The sequence below is a fragment of the Pyrus communis genome, chromosome 9 (genome assembly GCF_041283825.1).
Source record: "Pyrus communis isolate YQ-2024b chromosome 9, ASM4128382v1, whole genome shotgun sequence".
NCBI lineage: Eukaryota > Viridiplantae > Streptophyta > Magnoliopsida > Rosales > Rosaceae > Pyrus > Pyrus communis.
Genome location: NC_142573.1, coordinates 19781166 through 19808816, shown reverse-complemented (window position 1 = coordinate 19808816; position 27651 = coordinate 19781166).

Here is a 27651-nt window from a genome sequence, read left to right as displayed (position 1 = left end):
TGCGAGGGACTCTTGAACGGCCAACTCATCGGACCGTCCTGACAGCAGCCTACTATCTTTTGGAGTGAGGAGGTTCCTAGCTACTATTGTAGCTGTTGTGGCGTCCTGCATCACGGAGTCTTCACCTGTGAGAGGACCGTTAGAAGATAAGAAAGAAGGGCGCCATATATTACCTTGACGCGGCGCGCCCGTATCACTGCTGAGACTCAATTCTAAGCTAAGGTTTGATGGGTTTGCCATTTTTTCAAAAGTGTTCAAAGAGATGGGGTGGATGGAGTTAATTCTCAAAGGGCCGGAGTCGATTTTCAAGAATGGGCAATCTTCAGAGTGTGTTTGTTGTGGTGATCGATAGCTCTATAAGAAGCCAAGGCGACGCGTCCACCGATTCAAAAAGCCGGAATTTCCGGCGTAAGTTAAGCGACGCGTTCTCGGCTTTTCAGAAAACGCGTTCAACTTTGTCAAAAGTTCACGTGGAGGTCATCATCGCAGCTACACTTTTGCCGACAAGCGTAAATTTCGGCGACGCTTTCTCTGCTTTTCAGAAAACGCGTGCGACTTTGTCAAAAGATCTCACAGAGCCGCGTACGCACTACTACGTGTCGTTCAGAAATCGAAGGGGCGTCGTACAGAAATCGAAGAGGCGTCCGTTCAGAAATCGAAGAGACGTTTGTCGACACGGGTAAAAGAACAATACCACCACTTGATATTATCTCTATATATGTCGACCTTCGTCTTTTATGGCAAGGCAAACCTGAAGAAAATGCCCAACTCTCCCTCACCTCTGAGGGTGCACTCCCAGCAAAGCCTTTCGAAATGCTCAATTCTTTCTTCTTCCCCAAAGATGATACCAGATGCCTGGAGTACAGATGACCCAGGAGGAAATGGCGGATTGAAGTGTGCTGATTCGTTCACCGCTTCTTCAAAAGCAAAGGTATCTCATATCATCAAGGTCAAAAGCAAAAGTATCTCATATCATGCTCTTTCCCTGTCTTTTTCTTTGTCCTTGTTCTTACTCGCATGGCAAAGTGAAAGAAGCAATCAGCCGGCACTTGGAGTCAGTCTTCCGATCTGGATCCGACTGCCTGGAATTTATTCCTGGTTGCTTACCTAGCGTTGCTCTCGAGTAGTCATCTTCAACGGTTGATACACTTCCAGAGAAGGGACCACTCCTGCAAAGATTGAACAAAGAAACAGATAAAAGGGGAAAGCTCAGACCTCCGGGGGAGACCAAAAGAATCCTGCTGCCCAGTTCAAGAGTAGCACAAAGGAAAATCAACGATGGGAGGAAACCAGTTCAAGAATGAGCCTGTGGAATCACAAAGATCAAAGCCTCAATGCAATCACCAAGGAGAAGAGGGAATTTACACTCCATAACCAGATTTGCGTCCCTAAACTCTTCTCTTTGTTAATTACATTCTGCCATGTTTAATATGTTTAAGTGCTTTTTGTGTGTTTACTTATGCTTTCTGTGAATCTATGCTTAAAACATTGAGGACAATGTTTGATTTAAGTGTGGGGGGGTAACTAATGTTGTTAATGCAAATTCGTGGGATTTTATCACCCATAACTTCAAATGTTGTTCCTTGCTGTTTTAAGGTGTTTTTAAGTTGTTTTAGAGTGTTTTATTATGTTTTGTTTTTATAACTCCGAAAATCACATAAAAATTTGAAAAACATGTTTTGAAAAGCCTAAAAAGAGTGTTTTGAGTCGTTTTTGTGTGTTTGTGTCTTAGGGTACCTTCCAACACAATGATAAGGATTTGGTTTGTAATTGCATGACTGTTAAAAAGAGTTATAAACATGGAGAAAAGTTTGATTTACTCTTGGTATATGCTTGGTTATGGTTATAATGTATGACTTCACATGCAATCATAAAAGAAAAATTTGTTTTTGTAACATGCTTGAAGGAAGGAACTCAAACAAACGCTACAACCATGTGAGACTCGAGCTATTACCTTCTTTGGAGAGTTATTTTCTGTGATTCTTTGTTTTCTAAAGTTGTTGCATGATCTCATTATTCCTTGCTTGGTTGCTACTTAGAATGCAATTGTATCATAATAGAACTAAATGCTAGAACTTATATCCGTTTCATTCAAAGCATGATATTGTTTGCATAACATACAATAAGATGAAGTTGTTAGTCAAGCCAAAGCCAAAAAGCCTATCCCTTTTCATATTTCTTATTTGTTGTAAGTTTTAACTCTTTTGAGCCTTTTCAGCCTATTTTCTTTGTTAACCACATCACCCCTTACCTAGCCTAGAGTAGGACTTTCCTATACACTTGTTCTTGAAGTATAGTGAGCATGACTTAAATGAATTCCTTTTGATTAATATGTTGCAGAAAATAAGTGTGGGGGAAGGGATTTTTGTGTGTATGTATGTGCCTAAGTCTTAAAGGAGGCACAGGAAAAAGAAAAAAAAAATGTGAGAAAAAGAAGAAGAAAAGAAAGAAAAAGAGTGAAAATAAGTGAGAATGGACTCACAAGTGTGATTGTTGAAGAAAGGGCCCAAAAAGTTTGAATATGGCCCTAAGTTTTGTGTGACTTCCCCTTGGGTGTTCAAAGTTGACTTCTGCGTTCTAAAGGGAATTCTAAGTGCCTAATTCAATACTTTGCTCTCTATTGCTTTAAGAACCTTTGTTTTACTTTACCTTTCTTTGTTAAACCATTACCCTTAGCCCCGTTACAACCCACAACTTCTATCTTGATGTTATGTGTTCAATTTGTGGAGTTTGAATTTGGTATGAGCTTATGGAATCACTGGTTCTCATTCTAAGTAGTAGCATTCCATTCATGAGATCATGTTCATGTCATTATCGTAAATCCAGAAAATGCTTTCTTTATAACATATGTGAGATACTAGTCTTTCATGTTTACATCAATCTCTCACATATAACTAGTGTAGGGTGTGTAGTCAGAAAATCTGTGTGAAAAACGAGTGCATATCTTGTCAGGATTTGAGCAAATTCTCTAAGGCATGTTACTACATTCGAAATGTGTTTTAAATGCTTAATTGTGAACTAGTGATGCGAGATTTATACGCGCATAAATTAAACCCTCTTTTTATCGATTGTAGTAAGTATGTAAGTTGGGATCGTTCTTAACCGGGGATTAGGAGGGATTGCAAAATCACTTGGAAACTTACTCAAAAACGTAAAATAAAGTTTAAAACACTAAACTAGACTCAAAGAATGCAAAACTAAACACTTAAAACACTAAAACAAACCAAAAGACTCAAACAGCACCCAAAACACTCAAAACTGCCTTAAAATCACTTTCTGGGCAGATTTGAGCACTTTGGTTACTTTGGACGAAATTGGGTAATAAATTGACTCAAGACTCTTAAAAACACAAACTAAATTGATTTCTAACTAATTTGACATTAAAGTAAAGGGGGATTTAGGTTTTGAACGAATTGAAATAAATGCACAGATTCTAAACAAAACAGAATGTAAAAATGCATTTGATGGAATTTAATGGATGGGAACCTAGCTAAGGGGTTCATCTCCACACATGTTACACTTGCATAATAAAATGATTTCCAATTGCATTTCAATAAACCATGAATGCTCAACACCCCAAGTTAACCGTGATGCACTAATTAACCTTCAAATCTTCCTAACGTTATTGAATTGGATGGGTTAGCGCATACACAATTCAAAACATTCCCCACAAGTCCTCAACATGAATGCATAGAAGAGATACAAGCAAGAATCATTACGTTCTATGAAAATTATAAGTGTTGACTGATGCGAGAATTATACGCGCATAAATTAAACCCTCTTTTCGTCAAATTGTAGTATATGTATAAGTAGGGATCGTTCTGGACCGGGGATTAGGAGGGATTGTTAATCACTTGGATTTGACTCAAAAACGTAAAATAACAATATGAAACACTATACTAGACTCAAAGAATGCAAAACTAAACTTTTAAAACACTAAGACAAACCAAAAGACTCAAAACAACACAAACACACTCAAATCTGCCTAAAAACCACTTTCTGGGCAGATTTGAGCACAAACACAAATTTGGACGAATTTGTGTAACAACTTGACTCAAGAACGTAAAAACACAATATAAAACACTAAACTAACTCAAAGAATGTAAAACTAAACACTTAAAACATTAAAACAAACCAAAAGACTCAAACATCACCCAAAACACTCAAAACTGCCTTAAAATCACTTTCTGGGCAGTTTTGAGCACTTTGGTGAATTTGGACGAAATTGGGAAATAAAATGAATCAAAACACTTAAATGCACAAACTAAATTGGACATTAAAGTAAAGGGGGATTCAGATTTATACGAAAATTGAAATAACAAAACAAGTTAATAAACTAAACAGATTGTAAAACGAATTTGATGGAATGGAATGAATGGATGATAGAATGGCTAAGGGATTCATCTCCATACATGTTATACTTGCATAATAAAATGATTTCCAATTGCATTTCAATAAACCATGAATGCTCAACACCCCAAGTTAACTAACCGTGATGCACTAATTAACCTTCAAATCTTCCTAACGTTATTGAATTGGATGGGTTAGCGCATACAACAATTCAAAACATTCCCCACAAGTCCTCAACATGAATGCATAGAAGAGATACAAGCAAGAATCATTACGCTCTATGAAAATTATAAGTGTTGACGAGGCATTCGTTACTATGGATTGCATGAAACTTATGCCAAGAATTCGTTTAACGCGATTGTTTATAAGCAACCTCCACTACTTGTGAATATAAGTTCGTAACTATTAGGTGAAACTCACTTATATTCTAGCGTCATATTCATGCATGAAAATTAAGCGTGCACTCTCAATTAAACATACATAAATAAGTTATCAATCAAACAGTTAAACAAATTGAATCCACAACTTATGAAACGCAATTAGAAGTAATCAAATCAAAATGCAAGCATAAACATATATTCGAATCACCCCCTAACCAAGGGGGGTTTAGTTCCTCATGGTACAAAACAAAGAGAATCAAAGAAACACCTAAACATTCCAACAACTCAAACTTGAATTGTATGAACGTTTAGGCCCTCTTATCTTCCATTCCTCATTCGTACAAAACAAAGAGTATTGACATTAAACCTTGAAATCAAAGAAACACCTAAACATTCCAACAACTCAAACTTGAATTGTATGAACGTTTAGGCACTCTTCTCTTCCTCTTCGTTGTAGCACAAGGTCTAGGGATAGTTTGAGGGTGTGAATGGTTTGGGGAGTGGTGGAAATGGAAGGATGGTGTTTGGATTGTAAGGGAGAGCACGGCAAGGGTGGTTTGATGTCTACATTCTGAAATGGAAGAGTGTATGGAATGGGTGAATTTCTGGCACAAAGGCCTTATTTCTGTGGTGAATGGATGTGAATGAGAATGAATGCAATGGATGCTTATTTATAGGTGAAATGGGGGGAACATGACAGCTAGATTATGATGATGAATGCATGTGCAAAGTTGGTTGAATGATTATGAGTGCATGTGGCTGAAATAGCATGTGGAATGGCTGGAAATGCAAGGGGAATGCATGTGCACGGTTTTGGGAGAGAATGGGAGTGCAAGTGGCTGAAATGTTAGAGGAACAAGTGCATGTGGCTGCATTGTGGTGCAATGATGGAGGAACAATCTGAAAATGCAAGGTATGGCTGGAATGATTGTGTTTGTTTGAATGTGCATGTGATTAAATTGAAGGATGCAAAGTAAATAAATAATGAATGCATGTGTTGAATTATGAAGATGCATGTGCAATGAAGTGGAATGACAATCTGAAATGGGATAGGTACCCACGGCAATGATAAATTCTGGTGGTGTTTGGGTGTATGTTTGAATGGTGCATGTGGGAAAAGGTGTGGCTGCATGTTTGAATGATTAAAGGGACATGTGGGGGTGGAAATGATGAATGAAATGCATGTGAATGACAGCTAGATATGTTGATGAATGCATGTGACTTGTTTGTGGTGAGTGAAAATGCAATCTGAAATGAGAGAGCATGTGGATTAAAGGGGGAATGGTGGCTGCAAAGTGAATGAATAATGAAATGGGAAAGCATGTGCAAGGTTTTGGTGTGAATGATTGAATGTGCATGTGGCTGCAATGGATTAGGAATCCTTCAATTTCGTCCATCCTCTTGGCTCCAAGCATATGATATCCATTCCAATCTCTAATTTGCTCCAAAAGGCTCCAAAAGGCATCCTTTTGCATACTTTGCCCTTAGAACCTACAAACACACGAAAATAGCTTAAAGTACTAAAATAACTAAAGAAACATAACGTAAATGCACGAGAACAAGCCATTTAAGTAGCATGAATATGCTCCTATCATTGACGAGGCATTCGTTACTATGGATTGCATGAAACTTATGCCAAGAATTCGTTTAACGCGATTGTTTATAAGCAACCTCCACTACTTGTGAATATAAGTTCGTAACTATTAGGTGAAACACACTTATATTCTAGCGTCATATTCATGCATGAAAATTAAGCGTGCACTCTCAATAAACATACATAAATAAGTTATCAATCAAACAGTTAAACAAATTGAATCCACAACTTATGAAACGCAATTAGAAGTAATCAAATCAAAATGAAAGCATAAACATATATTTCGAATCCCCCCCTAACCAAGGGGGGTTTAGTTCCTTGATAGGAGCATATTCATGCGACTTAAATGGCTTGTTCTCGTGCATTTACGTTATGTTTCTTTAGTTATTTTAGTACTTTAAGCTATTTTCGTGTGTTTGTAGGTCCAAAGGGCTAAAGGAGCAAAAAGATGCATTTTGGAGACTTTTGGAGCACTTTTGGGCTTAGGATGGATAGCTTATGCTTGGAGCCAAAGTGTTGGACGAAATTGAAGACCTAATTGAAGACCAAAGTGTTGGAACCTTGTTCCCTTTAGTTTTAGGACATTTAAACCTTTCCTATATCCTTAGCCGTGCATAACATTCCAACATTCCACTCCTTCATTTCAGCCACACTCCCACATATCATTACATATCATTCACCACTTATCATATCATCCACTTATCATATCATTCACTTATCTTATCATCCACTTATCATATCATTCACTTATCATATCATACACTTATCACTTATCACAACAACAACCTTGCACATGCACATTCATCCACATGCACCCATAATCATTCACTCATCTTTAATCCACATGCATCTTCCATAAATCAAATCAGCCACATCCACATGCACTTATTCCACTTCATCATTACACCACATTCTCTCTCTTTAATCCACATGCGACCACATGCATTTCCACCCACATGCAACCATAATCATCCTTTACCATTTCAGCCACATGCATTCATACAAAGCTTTAATCACATGCATAAATCAGCACATGCATCTCCCATTCCCATCAGATTTCCATCATATTCACATGCATTCCATCCTTTAAAACATTGCACATGCACTCCCTTTAATTAATTAAGCCACATGCACTCCCATCCATTTCATCATTGCAGCCAACACATGCTTTCACATGCATTTTCAGATTGTCCCCTTGCACATGCAGCCACATATTCATTGCACACGCAATTCCAACCCACATGCATCCTTTAATCATTCAAACATGCAGCCACATTCCCTCCTAGCTGTCATGTTCCCCCCCATTTCACCTATAAATAAGCATCCATTGCATTCATTCTCATTCACACTCATTCATACACATTTCAGTCACAAACATTTCCATTCCATTGTACATACCACCAACACTTCCCCCCTTGTGCCGTGAGTTTCCCTATTAATCCAAACACCACTCCCCAAACCATTCACACCACCAAACCTCACCTTAGACCTTGTGCTACAACAACGAGGAAGAGAAGAGTGCCTAAACGTTCATACAATTCAAGTTTGAGTTGTTGGAATGTTTAGGTGTTTCTTTGATTTCAATGTTTAAATTCAATTCTCTTTGTTTTGTACGTATGAGGAATGGAAGAGAAGAGTGCCTAAACGTTCATACAATTCAAGTTTGAGTTGTTGGAATGTTTAGGTGTTTCTTTGATTTCAAAGTTATGAGGAACTAAACCCCCCTTGGTTAGGGGGTGATTCGAAATATATGTTTATGCTTGCATTTTAATTTGATTACTTCTAATTGCGTTTCATAAGTTGTGGATTCAATTTGTTTAACTGTTTGATTGATAACTTATTTATGTATGTTTATTGAGAGTGCACGCTTAATTTTCATGCATGAATATGACGCTAGAATATAAGTGAGTTTCACCTAATAGTTACGAACTTATATTCACAAGTAGTGGAGGTTGCTTATAAACAATCGCGTTAAACGAATTGTTGGCATAAGTTTCATGCAATCCATAGTAACGAATGCCTCGTCAACACTTATAATTTTCATAGAGCGTAATGATTCTTGCTTGTACCTCTTCTATGCATTCATGTTGAGGACTTGTGGGGAATGTTTTGAATTGTCGTATGCGCTAACCCATCCAATTCAATAACGTTAGGAAGATTTGAAGGTTAATTAGTGCATCACGGTTAACTTGGATGGGTTAGCGCATACGACAATTCAAAACATTCCCCACAAGTCCTCAACATGAATGCATAGAAGAGGTACAAGCAAGAATCATTACGCTCTATGAAAATTATAAGTGTTGACGAGGCATTCGTTACTATGGATTGCATGAAACTTATGCCAACAATTCGTTTAACGCGATTGTTTATATGCAACCTCCACTACTTGTGAATATAAGTTCGTAACTATTAGGTGAAACTCACTTATATTCTAGCGTCATATTCATGCATGAAAATTAAGCGTGCACTCTCAATAAACATACATAAATAAGTTATCAATCAAACAGTTAAACAAATTGAATACACAACTTATGAAACGCAAGTAGAAGTAATCAAATTAAAATGCAAGCATAAACATATATTTCGAATCACCCCCTAACCAAGGGGGGTTTAGTTCCTCATAACTTTGAAATCAAAGAAACACCTAAACATTCCAACAACTCAAACTTGAATTGTATGAACGTTTAGGCACTCTTCTCTTCCTCGTTGTTGTAGCACAAGGTCTAAGGTGAGGTTTGGTGGTGTGAATGGTTTGGGGAGTGGTGTTTGGATTAATAGGGAAACTCACGGCACAAGGGGGGAAGTGTTGGTGGTATGTGATGCGAGATTTATACGCACACAAATTAAACCCTCTTTTTGTCAATTGTAGTATAAGTATAAGTAGGGATCGTTCTGGACCGGGGATTAGGAGGGATTGTTAATCACTTGGATTTGACTCAAAAACGTAAAAACAAAGTTAAAAACGTTCACAAAGACTCAAAGGACTCAAAACAAGTTCAAAAGACTCAAAACTGCCTAAAAACACTAACTAGGCAGTTTCTGACCTTAAACCCAATGTTGGACGAATTTAAGATTATGGTTTGATTCAAACGTAAAAACACAATATAAAACACTATACTAGACTCAAAGAATGCAAAACTAAACTTTAAAACACTAAAACAAACCAAAAGACTCAAACATCACCCAAAACACTCAAAACTGCCTTAAAATCACTTTCTGGACAGTTTTGAGCACTTTGGTGAATTTGGACGAATTTGTGTAACAAATTGAATCAAAACTCTTATAAACACAAACTAAGACACTTTCTAACTAAATTAGACAATAAAGTAAAGGGGGATTGAGTTTTGGACGAAATTAAATTAAATGTACAGATTCAAATTAAAACAGATAGTAAAGATGAATTTGATGGAATTGAATGGATGGGAAGCTAGCTAAGGGGTTCATCTCCACACATGTTATACTTGCATAATAAAATGATTTCCAATTGCGTTTCAATAAATCATTAATTCTCAACACCCCAAGTTAACCGTGATGCACTAATTAACCTTCAAATCTTCCTAACCTTATTGAATTGGATGATTGCATACGACAACCCAAAACATTCCCCACAAGTCCCCTACATGATTGCATAATAGAGATACAAGCAAGAATCATTACACTCTATGAAAATTATAAGTGTTGACGAGGCATTCGTTACTATGATTGCATGAAACTTATGCCAAGAATTCGTTTAACGCGATTGTTTATAAGCAACCTCCACTACTTGTGAATATAAGTTCATAACTATTAGGTGAAACTCACTTATATTCTAGCGTCATATTCATGCATGAAAATTAAGCGTGCACTCTCAATAAACATACACAAATAAGTTATCAATCAAACGGTTAAACAAATTGAATCCACAACTTATGAAACGCAATTAGAAGTAATCAAATCAAAATGCAAGCATAAACATATATTTCGAATCACCCCCTAACCAAGGGGGGTTTAGTTCCTCATAACTTTGAAATCAAAGAAACACCTAAACATTCCAACAACTCAAACTTGAATTGTATGAACGTTTAGGCACTCTTCTCTTCCATTCCTCATACGTACAAAACAAAGAGAATTGAATTTAAACATTGAAATCAAAGAAACACCTAAACATTCCAACAACTCAAACTTGAATTGTATGAACGTTTAGGCACTCTTCTCTTCCTCGTTGTTGTAGCACAAGGTCTAAGGTGAGGTTAGGTGGTGTGAATGGTTTGGGGAGTGGTGTTTGGATTAATAGGGAAGAGAAAAGTGTTTTGGTGGCTGCTGCAAGGGTGTGGAGAGGTTTTGACGAATTTCTGGAATATGGAAGAGTGAATGAGAATGAATGAATGTTGTGTGAAGTGTGTATGGTTTTTATAGGGAGATGAATGGATGGGAGAGGGAACATGACAGCTAGGTTAAGTGAATGCATGTGCAAAACAGCTAGGATGGCTGAAATTGTAAGGGGAATGCATGTGCAATGTTGGAAATCTGATGGGAGAAAGGTGGATGCATGTGTTGGCTGATTTAAAGAATCTGAGGGAATGATGAAAGGGGAAACATGACAGCTAGGTTATGATGATGAGTGCATGTGGCTGCAAGGTGTGAATGATTATGGGTGCATGTGGCTGCAATGGATTAGGAATCCTTCAATTTCGTCCATTCCTTTTCCACCAAACATAAGCTATCCATTCCAAGTCCAATTTTGCTCCAAAATGCTCCAAAATGCATCTTTTTGCTTCCTTAGCCATATGAACCTAAAAACACACGAAAATAGCTTAAAGTACTAAAATAACTAAAGAAACATAACGTAAATGCACGAGAACAAGCCATTTAAGTCGCATGAATATGCTCCTATCAGTATGTACAATGGAATGGAAGTGTTTGTGACTGAAATGTGTATGAATGAGTGTGAATGAGAATGAATGCAATGGATGCTTATTTATAGGTGAAATGGGGGGGAACATGACAGCTAGGAGGAAATGTGGCTGCATGTTTGAATGATTAAAGGATGCATGTGGGTTGGAATTGCATGTGCAATGAATATGTGGCTGCATGTGCAAGGGGACAATCTGAAAATGCATGTGAAAGCATGTGTTGGCTGCAATGATGAAATGGATGGGAGTGCATGTGGCTTAATTAATTAAAGGGAGTGCATGTGCAATGTTTTAAAGGATGGAATGCATGTGAATATGATGGAAATCTGATGGGAATGGGAGATGCATGTGCTGATTTATGCATGTGATTAAAGCTTTGTATGAATGCATGTGGCTGAAATGGTAAAGGATGATTATGGTTGCATGTGGGTGGAAATGCATGTGGGAATGCATGTGCATTAAAGAGAGAGAATGTGGTGTAATGATGAAGTGGAATAAGTGCATGTGGATGTGGCTGATTTGATTTATGGAAGATGCATGTGGATTAAAGATGAGTGAATGATTATGGGTGCATGTGGATGAATGTGCATGTGCAAGGTTGTTGTTGTGATAAGTGATAAGTGTATGATATGATAAGTGAATGATATGATAAGTGAATGATATGATAAGTGAATGATATGATAAGTGAATGATAAGATAAGTGAATGATATGATAAGTGAATGATATGATAAGTGAATGATAAGATAAGTGAATGATATGATAAGTGGATGATATGTAATGATATGTGGGAGTGTGGCTGAAATGAAGGAGTGGAATGTTGGAATGTTATGCACGGCTAAGGATATAGGAAAGGTTTAAACGTCCTAAAACTAAAGGGAACAAGGTTCCAACACTTTGGTCTTCAATTAGGTCTTCAATTTCGTCCAACACTTTGGCTCCAAGCATAAGCTATCCATCCTAAGCCCAAAAGTGCTCCAAAAGTCTCCAAAATGCATCTTTTTGCTCCTTTAGCCCTTTGGACCTACAAACACACGAAAATAGCTTAAAGTACTAAAATAACTAAAGAAACATAACGTAAATGCACGAGAACAAGCCATTTAAGTCGCATGAATATGCTCCTATCATTGTGGTGATCGATAGCTCTATAAAAAGCCAAGGCAACGCGTCCACCGATTCAAAAAGCCGGAATTTCCGGCGTAAGTCAAGCGACGCGTTCTCGGCTTTTCAGAAAACGCGTTCAACTTTGTCAAAAGTTCACATGGAGGTCATCATCGCAGCTACACTGTTGCCGACAAGCGTAAATTTCGGCGACGCTTTCTCTGCTTTTCAGAAAACGCGTGCGACTTTGTCAAAAGAGCTCAGACAGAGCCGCGTACGCACTACTACGTGTCGTTCAGAAATCGAAGGGGCGTCGTACAGAAATCGAAGAGGCGTCCGTTCAGAAATCGAAGAGACGTTTGTCGACACGGGTAAAAGAACAATACCACCACTTGATATTATCTCTATATATGTCGACCTTCGTCTTTTATGGCAAGGCAAACCTGAAGAAAATGCCCAACTCTCCCTCACCTCTGAGGGTGCACTCCCAGCAAAGCCTTTCGAAATACTCAATTCTTTCTTCTTCCCCAAAGATGATACCAGATGCCTGGAGTACAGATGACCCAGGAGGAAATGGCGGATTGAAGTGTGCTGATTCGTTCACCGCTTCTTCAAAAGCAAAGGTATCTCATATCATCAAGGTCAAAAGCAAAAGTATCTCATATCATGCTCTTTCCCTGTCTTTTTCTTTGTCCTTGTTCTTACTCGCATGGCAAAGTGAAAGAAGCAATCAGCCGGCACTTGGAGTCAGTCTTCCGATCTGGATCCGACTGCCTGGAATTTATTCCTGGTTGCTTACCTAGCGTTGCTCTCGAGTAGTCATCTTCAACGGTTGATACACTTCCAGAGAAGGGACCACTCCTGCAAAGATTGAACAAAGAAACAGATAAAAGGGGAAAGCTCAGACCTCCGGGGGAGACCAAAAGAATCCTGCTGCCCAGTTCAAGAGTAGCACAAAGGAAAATCAACGATGGGAGGAAACCAGTTCAAGAATGAGCCTGTGGAATCACAAAGATCAAAGCCTCAATGCAATCACCAAGGAGAAGAGGGAATTTACACTCCATAACCAGATTTGCGTCCCTAAACTCTTCTCTTTGTTAATTACATTCTGCCATGTTTAATATGTTTAAGTGCTTTTTGTGTGTTTACTTATGCTTTCTGTGAATCTATGCTTAAAACATTGAGGACAATGTTTGATTTAAGTGTGGGGGGGTAACTAATGTTGTTAATGCAAATTCGTGGGATTTTATCACCCATAACTTCAAATGTTGTTCCTTGCTGTTTTAAGGTGTTTTTAAGTTGTTTTAGAGTGTTTTATTATGTTTTGTTTTTATAACTCCGAAAATCACATAAAAATTTGAAAAACATGTTTTGAAAAGCCTAAAAAGAGTGTTTTGAGTCGTTTTTGTGTGTTTGTGTCTTAGGGTACCTTCCAACACAATGATAAGGATTTGGTTTGTAATTGCATGACTGTTAAAAAGAGTTATAAACATGGAGAAAAGTTTGATTTACTCTTGGTATATGCTTGGTTATGGTTATAATGTATGACTTCACATGCAATCATAAAAGAAAAATTCGTTTTTGTAACATGCTTGAAGGAAGGAACTCAAACAAACGCTACAACCCTGTGAGACTCGAGCTATTACCTTCTTTGGAGAGTTATTTTCTGTGATTCTTTGTTTTCTAAAGTTGTTGCATGATCTCATTATTCCGTGCTTGGTTGCTACTTAGAATGCAATTGTATCATAATAGAACTAAATGCTAGAACTTATATCCGTTTCATTCAAAGCATGATATTGTTTGCATAACATACAATAAGATGAAGTTGTTAGTCAAGCCAAAGCCAAAAAGCCTATCCCTTTTCATATTTCTTATTTGTTGTAAGTTTTAACCATTTTGAGCCTTTTCAGCCTATTTTCTTTGTTAACCACATCACCCCTTACCTAGCCTAGAGTAGGACTTTCCTATACCCTTGTTCTTGAAGTATAGTGAGCATGACTTAAATGAATTCCTTTTGATTAATATGTTGCAGAAAATAAGTGTGGGGGAAGGGATTTTTGTGTGTATGTATGTGCCTAAGTCTTAAAGGAGGCACAGGAAAAAGAAAAAAAAAAATGTGAGAAAAAGAAGAAGAAAAGAAAGAAAAAGAGTGAAAATAAGTGAGAATGGACTCACAAGTGTGATTGTTGAAGAAAGGGCCCAAAAAGTTTGAATATGGCCCTAGGTTTTGTGTGACTTCCCCTTGGGTGTTCAAAGTTGACTTCTGCGTTCTAAAGGGAATTCTAAGTGCCTAATTCAATACTTTGCTCAATATTGCTTTAAGAACCTTTGTTTTACTTTACCTTTCTTTGTTAAACCATTACCCTTAGCCCCGTTACAACCCTCAACTTCTATCTTGATGTTATGTGTTCAATTTGTGGAGTTTGAATTTGGTATGAGCTTATGGAATCACTGGTTCTCATTCTAAGTAGTAGCATTCCATTCATGAGATCATATTCATGTCATTATCGTAAATCCAGAAAATGCTTTCTTTATAACATATGTGAGATACTAGTCTTTCATGTTTACATCAATCTCTCACATATAACTAGTGTAGGGTGTGTAGTCAGAAAATCTGTGTGAAAAACGAGTGCATATCTTGTCAGGATTTGAGCAAATTCTCTAAGGCATGTTACTACATTCGAAATGTGTTTTAAATGCTTAATTGTGAACTAGTATGTGGTGACTATGAGTAAGAATGTTCTTAAGTGTAAAGATGGCTAAAATCTGTGGGAATAATGATTTTTAACATGTCATGTGCATTGGAAATCTGAGACGATTGTTGGAAGGTGTAGGTTGTGTTTTGTTCGTTTTGTTTTGTTTTTGGTTTCTTTTGTTTTGTTTTGCTCGAGGACTAGCAAAAGCTAAGTGTGGGGGTATTTGATAGGAGCATATTCATGCGACTTAAATGGCTTGTTCTCGTGCATTTACGTTATGTTTCTTTAGTTATTTTAGTACTTTAAGCTATTTTCGTGTGTTTGTAGGTCCAAAAGGCTAAAGGAGCAAAAAGATGCATTTTGGAGACTTTTGGAGCACTTTTGGGCTTAGGATGGATAGCTTATGCTTGGAGCCAAAGTGTTGGACGAAATTGAAGACCTAATTGAAGACCAAAGTGTTGGAACCTTGTTCCCTTTAGTTTTAGGACATTTAAACCTTTCCTATATCCTTAGCCGTGCATAACATTCCAACATTCCACTCCTTCATTTCAGCCACACTCCCACATATCATCCACTTATCATATCATTCACTTATCTTATCATTCACTTATCATATCATTCACTTATCATATCATACACTTATCACTTATCACAACAACAACCTTGCACATGCACATTCATCCACATGCACCCATAATCATTCACTCATCTTTAATCCACATGCATCTTCCATAAATCAAATCAGCCACATCCACATGCACTTATTCCACTTCATCATTACACCACATTCTCTCTCTTTAATCCACATGCGACCACATGCATTTCCACCCACATGCAACCATAATCATCCTTTACCATTTCAGCCACATGCATTCATACAAAGCTTTAATCACATGCATAAATCAGCACATGCATCTCCCATTCCCATCAGATTTCCATCATATTCACATGCATTCCATCCTTTAAAACATTGCACATGCACTCCCTTTAATTAATTAAGCCACATGCACTCCCATCCATTTCATCATTGCAGCCAACACATGCTTTCACATGCATTTTCAGATTGTCCCCTTGCACATGCAGCCACATATTCATTGCACATGCAATTCCAACCCACATGCATCCTTTAATCATTCAAACATGCAGCCACATTCCCTCCTAGCTGTCATGTTCCCCCCCCATTTCACCTATAAATAAGCATCCATTGCATTCATTCTCATTCACACTCATTCATACACATTTCAGTCACAAACATTTCCATTCCATTGTACATACCACCAACACTTCCCCCCTTGTGCCGTGAGTTTCCCTATTAATCCAAACACCACTCCCCAAACCATTCACACCACCAAACCTCACCTTAGACCTTGTGCTACAACAACGAGGAAGAGAAGAGTGCCTAAACGTTCATACAATTCAAGTTTGAGTTGTTGGAATGTTTAGGTGTTTCTTTGATTTCAATGTTTAAATTCAATTCTCTTTGTTTTGTACGTATGAGGAATGGAAGAGAAGAGTGCCTAAACATTCATACAATTCAAGTTTGAGTTGTTGGAATGTTTAGGTGTTTCTTTGATTTCAAAGTTATGAGGAACTAAACCCCCCTTGGTTAGGGGGTGATTCGAAATATATGTTTATGCTTGCATTTTAATTTGATTACTTCTAATTGCGTTTCATAAGTTGTGGATTCAATTTGTTTAACTGTTTGATTGATAACTTATTTATGTATGTTTATTGAGAGTGCACGCTTAATTTTCATGCATGAATATGACGCTAGAATATAAGTGAGTTTCACCTAATAGTTACGAACTTATATTCACAAGTAGTGGAGGTTGCTTATAAACAATCGCGTTAAACGAATTGTTGGCATAAGTTTCATGCAATCCATAGTAACGAATGCCTCGTCAACACTTATAATTTTCATAGAGCGTAATGATTCTTGCTTGTACCTCTTCTATGCATTCATGTTGAGGACTTGTGGGGAATGTTTTGAATTGTCGTATGCGCTAACCCATCCAATTCAATAACGTTAGGAAGATTTGAAGGTTAATTAGTGCATCACGGTTAACTTGGGGTGTTGAGCATTCATGGTTTATTGAAATGCAATTGGAAATCATTTTATTATGCAAGTGTAACATGTATAGAGATGAACCCCTTAGCTAGGTTCCCATCCATTCAATTCCATCTATTTCATATTTACATTCTGTTTTAAATTGTAATCTGTGCATTTTATTTAATTTCGTTAAAACCTAAATCCCCCTTTACTTTATTGTCTAATTTAGTTAGAAAGTGTCTTAGTTTGTGTTTATAAGAGTTTTGATTCATTTTGTTACACAAATTCGTCCAAATTCACCAAAGTGCTCAAAACTGCCCAGAAAGTGATTTTAAGGCAGTTTTGAGTGTTTTGGGTGATGTTTGAGTCTTTTGGTTTGTTTTAGTGTTTTAAAGTTTAGTTTTGCATTCTTTGAGTCTTAGTTTATGTTTCTAAGTGTTTTGAATCAATTTATTTCTTAATTTCGTCCAAATTTGTGTTTGTGCTCAAATCTGCCCAGAAAGTGGTTTTTAGGCAGATTTGAGTGTGTTTGTGATGTTTTGAGTCTTTTGGTTTGTCTTAGTGTTTTAAAAGTTTAGTTTTGCATTCTTTGAGTCTAGTATAGTGTTTTATATTGTGTTTTTATGTTTTTGAGTCAAATCCAAGTGATTAACAATCCCTCCTAATCCCCGGTCTAGAACGATCCCTACTTACATACTTACTACAATTGTCAAAAAGAGGGTTTAATTTGTGTGCGTATAAATCTCGCATCATTCCTCATAACTTTGAAATCAAAGAAACACCTAAACATTCCAACAACTCAAACTTGAATTGTATGAACGTTTAGGCACTCTTCTCTTCCATTCCTCATACGTACAAACCAAAGAGAATTGAATTTAAACATTGAAATCAAAGAAACACCTAAACATTCCAACAACTCAAACTTGAACTGTATGAACGTTTAGGCACTCTTCTCTTCCTCGTTGTTGTAGCACAAGGTCTAAGGTGAGGTTTGGTGTTGTGAATGGTTTGGGGAGTGGTGTTTGGATTAATAGGGAAGTCACGGCAACAAGGGGATGTTGTTGGTGTGTATGGATGAATTTCTGAATATGGAAGAATGGATGGGAATGTATGGAATGGGTGAATTTCTGGCACAAAGGCCTTATTTCTGTGGTGAATGGATCCCCCTCATTGTGGCTGCAATGGATGCTTATTTATAGGTGAAATGGGGGGAACATGACAGCTAGGAGGGAATGTGGCTGCATGTTTGAATGATTAAAGGATGCATGTGGGTTGGAAATGCATGTGCAATGAATATGTGGGTGCATGTGCAAGGGGACAATCTGGAAATGAAAAGGGAAATGCATGTGGCTGATTTATGCATGTGATTAAAGGGTGGGAGTGCATGTGCTTGTTGTTGGTGTAAATGTGGCTGAATGGTTTAATTAATGGGAGTGTGCATGTTTGAATGATTAAAGGGAATGAATGGAAAAACAGCTAGGTTGTTTATGATTAAAATGTGGCTGATTGTTTATGTTGAGAAGTGAATGAATGCAATCTGAAATGGGAGAGCATGTGGGTGGAAATGCATGTGGGTTAAAGTGGAATGACAGCTAGGTTGTGATGATGAATGCATGTGGCTGATTTAAGGGAGGAACAAGTGCATGTGCATGGTTTTGGTTGGAATGCAAGGGAATGCAATCTGAAATGGGAGAGATAAGTGATAAGTGTATGGTTATGATAAGTGATAAGTGTATGGATATGATAAGTGTATGATGATAAGTAATGATATGTGGGAGTGTGGCTGAAATGAAGGATTGGAATGTTGGAATGTTATGCACGGCTAAGGATAAATGAAAGGTTTAAATGTCCTAAAACTAAAGGGAACAAGGTTCCAACACTTTGGTCTTCAATTAGGTCTTCAATTTCGTCCAACACTTTGGCTCCAAGCATAAGTTATCCATCCTTAGCCCAAAAGTGCTCCAAAAGTCTCCAAAATGCATCTTTTTGCTCCTTTAGCCCTTTGGACCTACAAACACACGAAAATAGCTTAAAGTACTAAAATAACTAAAGAAACATAACGTAAATGCACGAGAACAAGTCATTTAAGTCGCATGAATATGCTCCTATCAACTAGTATGTGGTGACTGTGAGTAAGAATGTTCTTAAGTGTAAAGATGGCTAAAATCTGTGGGAATAATGATTTTTAACATGTCATGTGCATTGGAAATCTGAGACGATTGTTGGAAGGTGTAGGTTGTGTTTTGTTCGTTTTGTTTTGTTTTTGGTTTCTTTTGTTTTGTTTTGCTCGAGGACTAGCAAAAGCTAAGTGTGGGGGTATTTGATAGGAGCATATTCATGCGACTTAAATGGCTTGTTCTCGTGCATTTACGTTATGTTTCTTTAGTTATTTTAGTACTTTAAGCTATTTTCGTGTGTTTGTAGGTCCAAAGGGCTAAAGGAGCAAAAAGATGCATTTTGGAGACTTTTGGAGCACTTTTGGGCTAAGGATGGATAGCTTATGCTTGGCGCCAAAGTGTTGGACGAAATTGAAGACCTAATTGAAGACCAAAGTGTTGGAACCTTGTTCCCTTTAGTTTTAGGACATTTAAACCTTTCCAATTTCCTTAGCCGTGCATAACATTCCAACATTCCACTCCTTCATTTCAGCCACACTCCCACATATCATTACTTATCATCACCACTCATTACTTATCATCACCACCTATCACTTATCATAACCACATATCATATCATATCACTTATCACTTATCACTTATCACTTATCATCATCACTTATCATAATCACTTATCACTTAACATGCACCCATCACCTAACACAAAACCTTGCAGCCACATGCATTCCCCTTTTGCACATGCTTTCCCATTTCATTATTCATTCACCTTAATCATTCCCTCACATGTTTTCCCAACCCATTGCAGCACATGCACATTCACACTTCATTATTTCCATCCACATGCATTCTCACTCTTTAACACATGCATTCACTCTTTAATCCACATGCATTTATCATCATTCACCCTAGCTTTAATTCACATGCAAACACATTCATTTCAGCCACATGCATCTCCCATCTCATTTCCAGATTGTGCCCTTGCACATGCAGCCACTTATTCAAAGCACATGCATTTCCACCCTTTAATCACATGCATAAATCAGCCACATGCACCTCCCATCACCATTCCAGATTTCCACCAAGTTCCTAGCTGTCATGTTCCCCCCATTTCACCTATAAATAAACCTTCATTGCAGCCACAAAGGGGGGGATCCATTCACCACAGAAATAAGGCCTTTGTGCCAGAAATTCACCCATTCCATACATTCCCATCCATTCTTCCATATTCAGAAATTCATCCATACACACCAACAACATCCCCTTGTTGCCGTGACTTCCCTATTAATCCAAACACCACTCCCCAAACCATTCAAACCATCAAACCTCACCTTAGACCTTGTGCTACAACAACGAGGAAGAGAAGAGTGCCTAAACGTTCATACAATTCAAGTTTGAGTTGTTGGAATGTTTAGGTGTTTCTTTGATTTCAATGTTTAAATTCAATTCTCTTTGTTTTGTACGTATGAGGAATGGAAGAGAAGAGTGCCTAAACGTTCATACAATTCAAGTTTGAGTTGTTGGAATGTTTAGGTGTTTCTTTGATTTCAAAGTTATGAGGAACTAAACCCCCCTTGGTTAGGGGGGATTCGAAATATATGTTTATGCTTTCATTTTGATTTGATTACTTCTAATTGCGTTTCATAAGTTGTGGATTCAATTTGTTTAACTGTTTGATTGATAACTTATTTATGTATGTTTATTGAGAGTGCACGCTTAATTTTCATGCATGAATATGACGCTAGAATATAAGTGAGTTTCACCTAATAGTTACGAACTTATATTCACAAGTAGTGGAGGTTGCTTATAAACAATCGCGTTAAACGAATTCTTGGCATAAGTTTCATGCAATCCATAGTAACGAATGCCTCGTCAACACTTATAATTTTCATAGAACGTAATGATTCTTGCTTGTATCTCTTCTATGCATTCATGTTGAGGACTTGTAGGGAATGTTTTGAATTGTGTATGCGCTAACCCATCCAATTCAATAACGTTAGGAAGATTTGAAGGTTAATTAGTGCATCACGGTTAACTTGGGGTGTTGAGCATTCATGGTTTATTGAAATGCAATTGGAAATCATTTTATTATGCAAGTGTAACATGTGTGGAGATGAACCCCTTAGCTAGGTTCCCATCCATTCAATTCTATCACATTCATCTTTACATTCTGTCTAGTTCATTAATTTGTTTCATTATTTCAATTTTCGTCAAATCTAATTCCCCCTTTACTTTAATGTCCAATTTAGTTAGAAAGTGTTTTAGTTTGTGTTTATAAGTGTTGTGATTCAATTTATTACATAAATTCGTCCAAATTCACCAAAGTGCTCAAAACTGCCCAGAAAGTGTTTTTAAGGCAGTTTTGAGTGTTTTGGGTGATGTTTGAGTCTTTTGGTTTGTTTTAATGTTTCAAGCATTTAGTTTCGCATTCTTTGAGTTAGTTTAGTGATAGGAGCATATTTAGGCGACTTACTTAGCTTGTTTTCGTGCATTTATATTGTTAATTCATAGTTGTTTTAGTAGTTTAAGCCTTTTTCGTGTGTTTTTAGGTTCATATGGCTAAGGAAGCAAAAAGATGCATTTTGGAGCATTTTGGAGCAAAATTGGACTTGGAATGGATAGCTTATGTTTGGGGCAAAATGAATGGACGAAATTGAAGGATTCCTAATCCATTGCAGCCACATGCACCCATAATCATTCACACCTTGCAGCCACATGCATTCACTCTTCATAAATCAGCCACATGCACATTCAATCATTCACACCAAAACCTTGCACATGCAATCCCTTTAATTAATTCAACCTAGCTGTCATTGCACATGCATTCACTCTTTAACCCACATGCATTTCCACCCACATGCACTCCCATTCTTTAATCCATTCAGCCACAAGACATTATCATTGCACCACATTCAGCCATTTCAGATTGCATTCCAATCATTCCAACCAAATCACATGCACTCCCACCCTTTAAATCACATGCATTCCCTTCATAAATCAGCCACATGCACTCCCATTCTCTCCCAAAACCGTGCACATGCATTCTCCTTGCATTTCCAGCCATTCCACATGCTATTTCAGCCACATGCACTCATAATCATTCAACCAACTTTGCACATGCATTCATCATCATAACCTAGCTGTCATGTTCCCCCCATTTCACCTATAAATAAGCATCCATTGCATTCATTCTCATTCACACCTCAATTTCAGTCACAAACACTTCCATTCCATTGTACATACCACCAACACTTCCCCCTTTGTGCCGTGAGTTTCCCTTACAATCCAAACACCATCCTTCCATTTACACCACTCCCCAAACCATTCACACCACCAAACCTCACCTTAGACCTTGTGCTACAACAACGAGGAAGAGAAGAGTGCCTAAACGTTCATACAATTCAAGTTTGAGTTGTTGGAATGTTTAGGTGTTTCTTTGATTTCAAAGTTTAAATTCAATTCTCTTTGTTTTGTACGTATGAGGAATGGAAGAGAAGAGTGCCTAAACGTTCATACAATTCAAGTTTGAGTTGTTGGAATGTTTAGGTGTTTCTTTGATTTCAAAGTTATGAGGAACTAAACCCCCCTTGCATTTACGTTATGTTTCTTTAGTTATTTTAGTACTTTAAGCTATTTTCATGTGTTTGTAGGTCCAAAGGGCTAAAGGAGCAAAAAGATGCATTTTGGAGACTTTTGGAGCACTTTTGGGCTAAGGATGGATAGCTTATGCTTGGAGCCAAAGTGTTGGACGAAATTGAAGACCTAATTGAAGACCAAAGTGTTGGAACCTTGTTCCCTTTAGTTTTAGGACATTTAAACCTTTCCAATTCCCTTATGCCGTGCATCTCCACCTTTCTCCCAAAACCATACACATGCATTCATTATTCATTCCCTCACATGCTCCCATTACTTATCATAACCACTTATACATATACTACAATTTGACGAAAAGAGGGTTTAATTTGTGCGCGTATAAATCTCGCATCAAATTTTGGCGCCGTTGCCGGGGATTAGTAAATTTGCTAATTCCTTGGATTGTTTTATTTTCGTTTGTTTTTATTTTATTCTAGATTCTTAATCTTGTTTTGTTTTTTTTGTTCTAGGTACTAGTTTATGACTCGGAGTTCTCATCCGATTTGTGAACATATCCTGGAGTGATTGGGTTCTTCGTTCGGCTGCAAGACGTAAAAGAAAGCGCTACTTAGGAGGCAACCCAATGCACTAAATAAAACAAAGCATGTTCATAAAAAAAAAAAAACAAAAAAAAAAAAAAAAAAAAAAAAAAATGATACTAAACATGGAGAAAGATGGAGCTTCACAAAGGTTGTTTACGTGAAGCCCCACTACGAGGCGTCGGAGCGGAAGGCATAGGAGCGGAAGGCATAGAAGCGGGAGGCATAGAAGCGGAAGCCATCGGAGCTAGAGCATTCCAGGCCTCAATACTTGGCCAAGCGCTGGATGACCCAGGAAAAATGTGCCTCTGGAAGAAAGCTGCAAGCCTTTGACGGTCACTTTGCATTCGACCATTGGATTCTTGCAGCTCATCAAGCTTCCTCTTCATGCCCGATGAATAGTTATTTGCAAGCACATGCAAACTTCTATTCTCGTACTTAAGCAGTTTGATCTCTTGCTTAAGACTTTCCACCTCTGCCATCAATGATTCCACCTGACGGGAGCGGGCAAGCAGGCGTTGGCCCATGTTGGACACAGAACTCGCACACTGAACACTAAGTGCGAGGGACTCTTGAACGGCCAACTCATCGGACCGTCCTGACAGCAGCCTACTATCTTTTGGAGTGAGGAGGTTCCTAGCTACTATTGTAGCTGTTGTGGCGTCCTGCATCACAGAGTCTTCACCTGTAAGAGGACCGTTAGAAGATAAGAAAGAAGGGCGCCATACGTTACCTTGACGCGGCGCGCCCGTATCACTGCTAAGACTCAATTCTAAGCTAAGGTTCGATGGGTTTGCCATTTTTTTCAAAAGTGTTCAAAAGAGAAGGGATGGATGGAGTTAAAATTTCAAAGGGCCGGAGACGATGTTCAAGAATGGGAAATCTTCAGAGTGTGTTTGTTGGCGATGATCGATACCTCTATAAGAAGCCAAGGCGACGCGTCCACCGATTCAAAACGCCGGAATTTCCGGCAGAAGTTCGGCGACGTTTTCTCTGCTTTTCAGAAAACGCTTTCAACTTTGTCAAAAGTTCACGTGGAGGTCATCATCGCAGCTACACTTTTGCCGACAAACGTAAATTTCGGCGACGCTTTCTCTGCTTTTCAGAAAACGCGTGCAACTTTGTCAAAAGAGCTCTGACAGAGCCGCATCCGCACTACCTTGTGTCGTTCAGAAAGCGAAGGGGCGCCTGTGCAGAAATCGAAGGGGCGTCCGTTCAGGAATCGAAGAGCCGTTTGCTCAGAAATTGAAGAGACGTTTGTCGACAAGGGTAAAAGAACAGTACCACCACTTGATATTATCTCTATATATGTCGACCTTCGTCTTTTATGGCAAGGCAAACCTGAAGAAAATGTCCAACTCTTCCGCACCTCTGAGGGCGCTCTCCCAGCAACGCCTTTTGAAATACTCAATTTTTTCTCCCCCAAAGAAGATACCAGAAACCTGGAGTACAAATAAGGCAGAAGGAAACGGTCGATCGAAGCATGTGGAGACAACCACAACAAATACATGTGCTGCTTCATTCGCCGTTTCTTCAAAAGCAAAGGTATCTCATATCATCAAGGTCTAAAGCAAAAGTATCTCATATCATGCTCTTTCCCTGTCCTTTCCTTTGTCCTTGTTATTACTCGCATGGCAAAGTAAACGAAAGCAATCAGAGGCACTTGGAGTCAGTCTTCTGTTCTGGAACCAACTGCCTGGAATCCATTCCTGATTGTTTACCTAGCGTTGCTCTCGAGTAGTCATCTTCAACGGTTGACACACTTCCGGAGAAGGGACCACTTCTGCAAGGGGAGCAAGCAAGGCAAAGGAAAATGATACATTGAAGCATGTGGAGACAAACATAGGCTGAGTTATCCTCCAACCCTTTTCAATACGAATTGGAAAGATTGAACAAAGAAACAGACCAAAGGAGTAAGCTCAGACCTTCGGGGGAGACCAAAAGAATCCTGCTGCCCACATACACAAACACCACCAGAAATCATCATTGCTGTGGGTACCTATCCCATTTCAGATTGTCATTCCACTTCATTGCACATGCATCTTCATAATTCAACACATGCATTCATTATTTATTTACTTTGCATCCTTCAATTTAATCACATGCACATTCAAACAAACACAATCATTCCAGCCATACCTTGCATTTTCAGATTGTTCCTCCATCATTGCACCACAATGCAGCCACATGCACTTGTTCCTCTAACATTTCAGCCACTTGCACTCCCATTCTCTCCCAAAACCGTGCACATGCATTCCCCTTGCATTTCCAGCCATTCCACATGCTATTTCAGCCACATGCACTCATAATCATTCAACCAACTTTGCACATGCATTCATCATCATAATCTAGCTGTCATGTTCCCCCCATTTCACCTATAAATAAGCATCCATTGCATTCATTCTCATTCACATCCATTCACCACAGAAATGAGGCCTTTGTGCCAGAAATTCACCCATTCCATACACTCTTCCATTTCAGAATGTAGACATCAAACCACCCTTGCCGTGCTCTCCCTTACAATCCAAACACCATCCTTCCATTTCCACCACTCCCCAAACCATTCACACCATCAAACTATCCCTAGACCTTGTGCTACAACGAAGAGGAAGAGAAGAGTGCCTAAACGTTCATACAATTCAAGTTTGAGTTGTTGGAATGTTTAGGTGTTTCTTTGATTTCAAGGTTTAATGTCAATACTCTTTGTTTTGTACGAATGAGGAATGGAAGATAAGAGGGCCTAAACGTTCATACAATTCAAGTTTGAGTTGTTGGAATGTTTAGGTGTTTCTTTGATTCTCTTTGTTTTGTACCATGAGGAACTAAACCCCCCTTGGTTAGGGGGTGATTCGAATATATGTTTATGCTTGCATTTTGATTTGATTACTTCTAATTGCGTTTCATAAGTTGTGGATTCAATTTGTTTAACTGTTTGATTGATAACTTATTTATGTATGTTTAATTGAGAGTGCACGCTTAATTTTCATGCATGAATATGACGCTAGAATATAAGTGAGTTTCACCTAATAGTTACGAACTTATATTCACAAGTAGTGGAGGTTGCTTATAAACAATCGCGTTAAACGAATTCTTGGCATAAGTTTCATGCAATCCATAGTAACGAATGCCTCGTCAACACTTATAATTTTCATAGAGCGTAATGATTCTTGCTTGTATCTCTTCTATGCATTCATGTTGAGGACTTGTGGGGAATGTTTTGAATTGTTGTATGCGCTAACCCATCCAATTCAATAACGTTAGGAAGATTTGAAGGTTAATTAGTGCATCACGGTTAACCCGGGGTGTTGAGTTTCATGGTTTATTGAAATGCAATTGGAAATCATTTTATTATGCAAGTATAACATGTATGGAGATGAATCCCTTAGCCATTCTATCATCCATTCATTCCATTCCATCAAATTCGTTTTACAATCTGTTTAGTTTATTAACTTGTTTTGTTATTTCAATTTTCGTATAAATCTGAATCCCCCTTTACTTTAATGTCCAATTTAGTTAGAAATCAATTTAGTTTGTGCTTTTAAGTGTTTTGATTCATTTTATTTCCCAATTTCGTCCAAATTCACCAAAGTGCTCAAAACTGCCCAGAAAGTGATTTTAAGGCAGTTTTGAGTGTTTTGGGTGATGTTTGAGTCTTTTGGTTTGTTTTAATGTTTTAAGTGTTTAGTTTTACATTCTTTGAGTTAGTTTAGTGTTTTATATTGTGTTTTTACGTTCTTGAGTCAAGTTGTTACACAAATTCGTCCAAATTTGTGTTTGTGCTCAAATCTGCCCAGAAAGTGGTTTTTAGGCAGATTTGAGTGTGTTTGTGATGTTTTGAGTCTTTTGGTTTGTCTTAGTGTTTTAAAGTTTAGTTTTGCATTCTTTGAGTCTAGTATAGTGTTTCATATTGTTATTTTACGTTTTTGAGTCAAATCCAAGTGATTAACAATCCCTCCTAATCCCCGGTCTAGAACGATCCCTACTTACATACTTACTACAATTGTCAAAAAGAGGGTTTAATTTGTTTGCGTATAATTCGCGCATCACATAATAAAATGATTTCCAATTGCATTTCAATAAACCATGAAACTCAACGCCTCGGGTCAATTAGGTCCGCTTAAATTAACCGTCAAGTTTTCCTTAAGTTAATGAATTGGATGGGTTAGCGCAACGCAATTCACAACATTCTCCAAAAGTCCTTTACGTGAAAAGCACAATAAAGATACAATCAAAGATCATTAAGCATCATGAAAACTATAAGTGTTGACGAAGCATTCGTTACTATGGAATACGCATGAAACTTA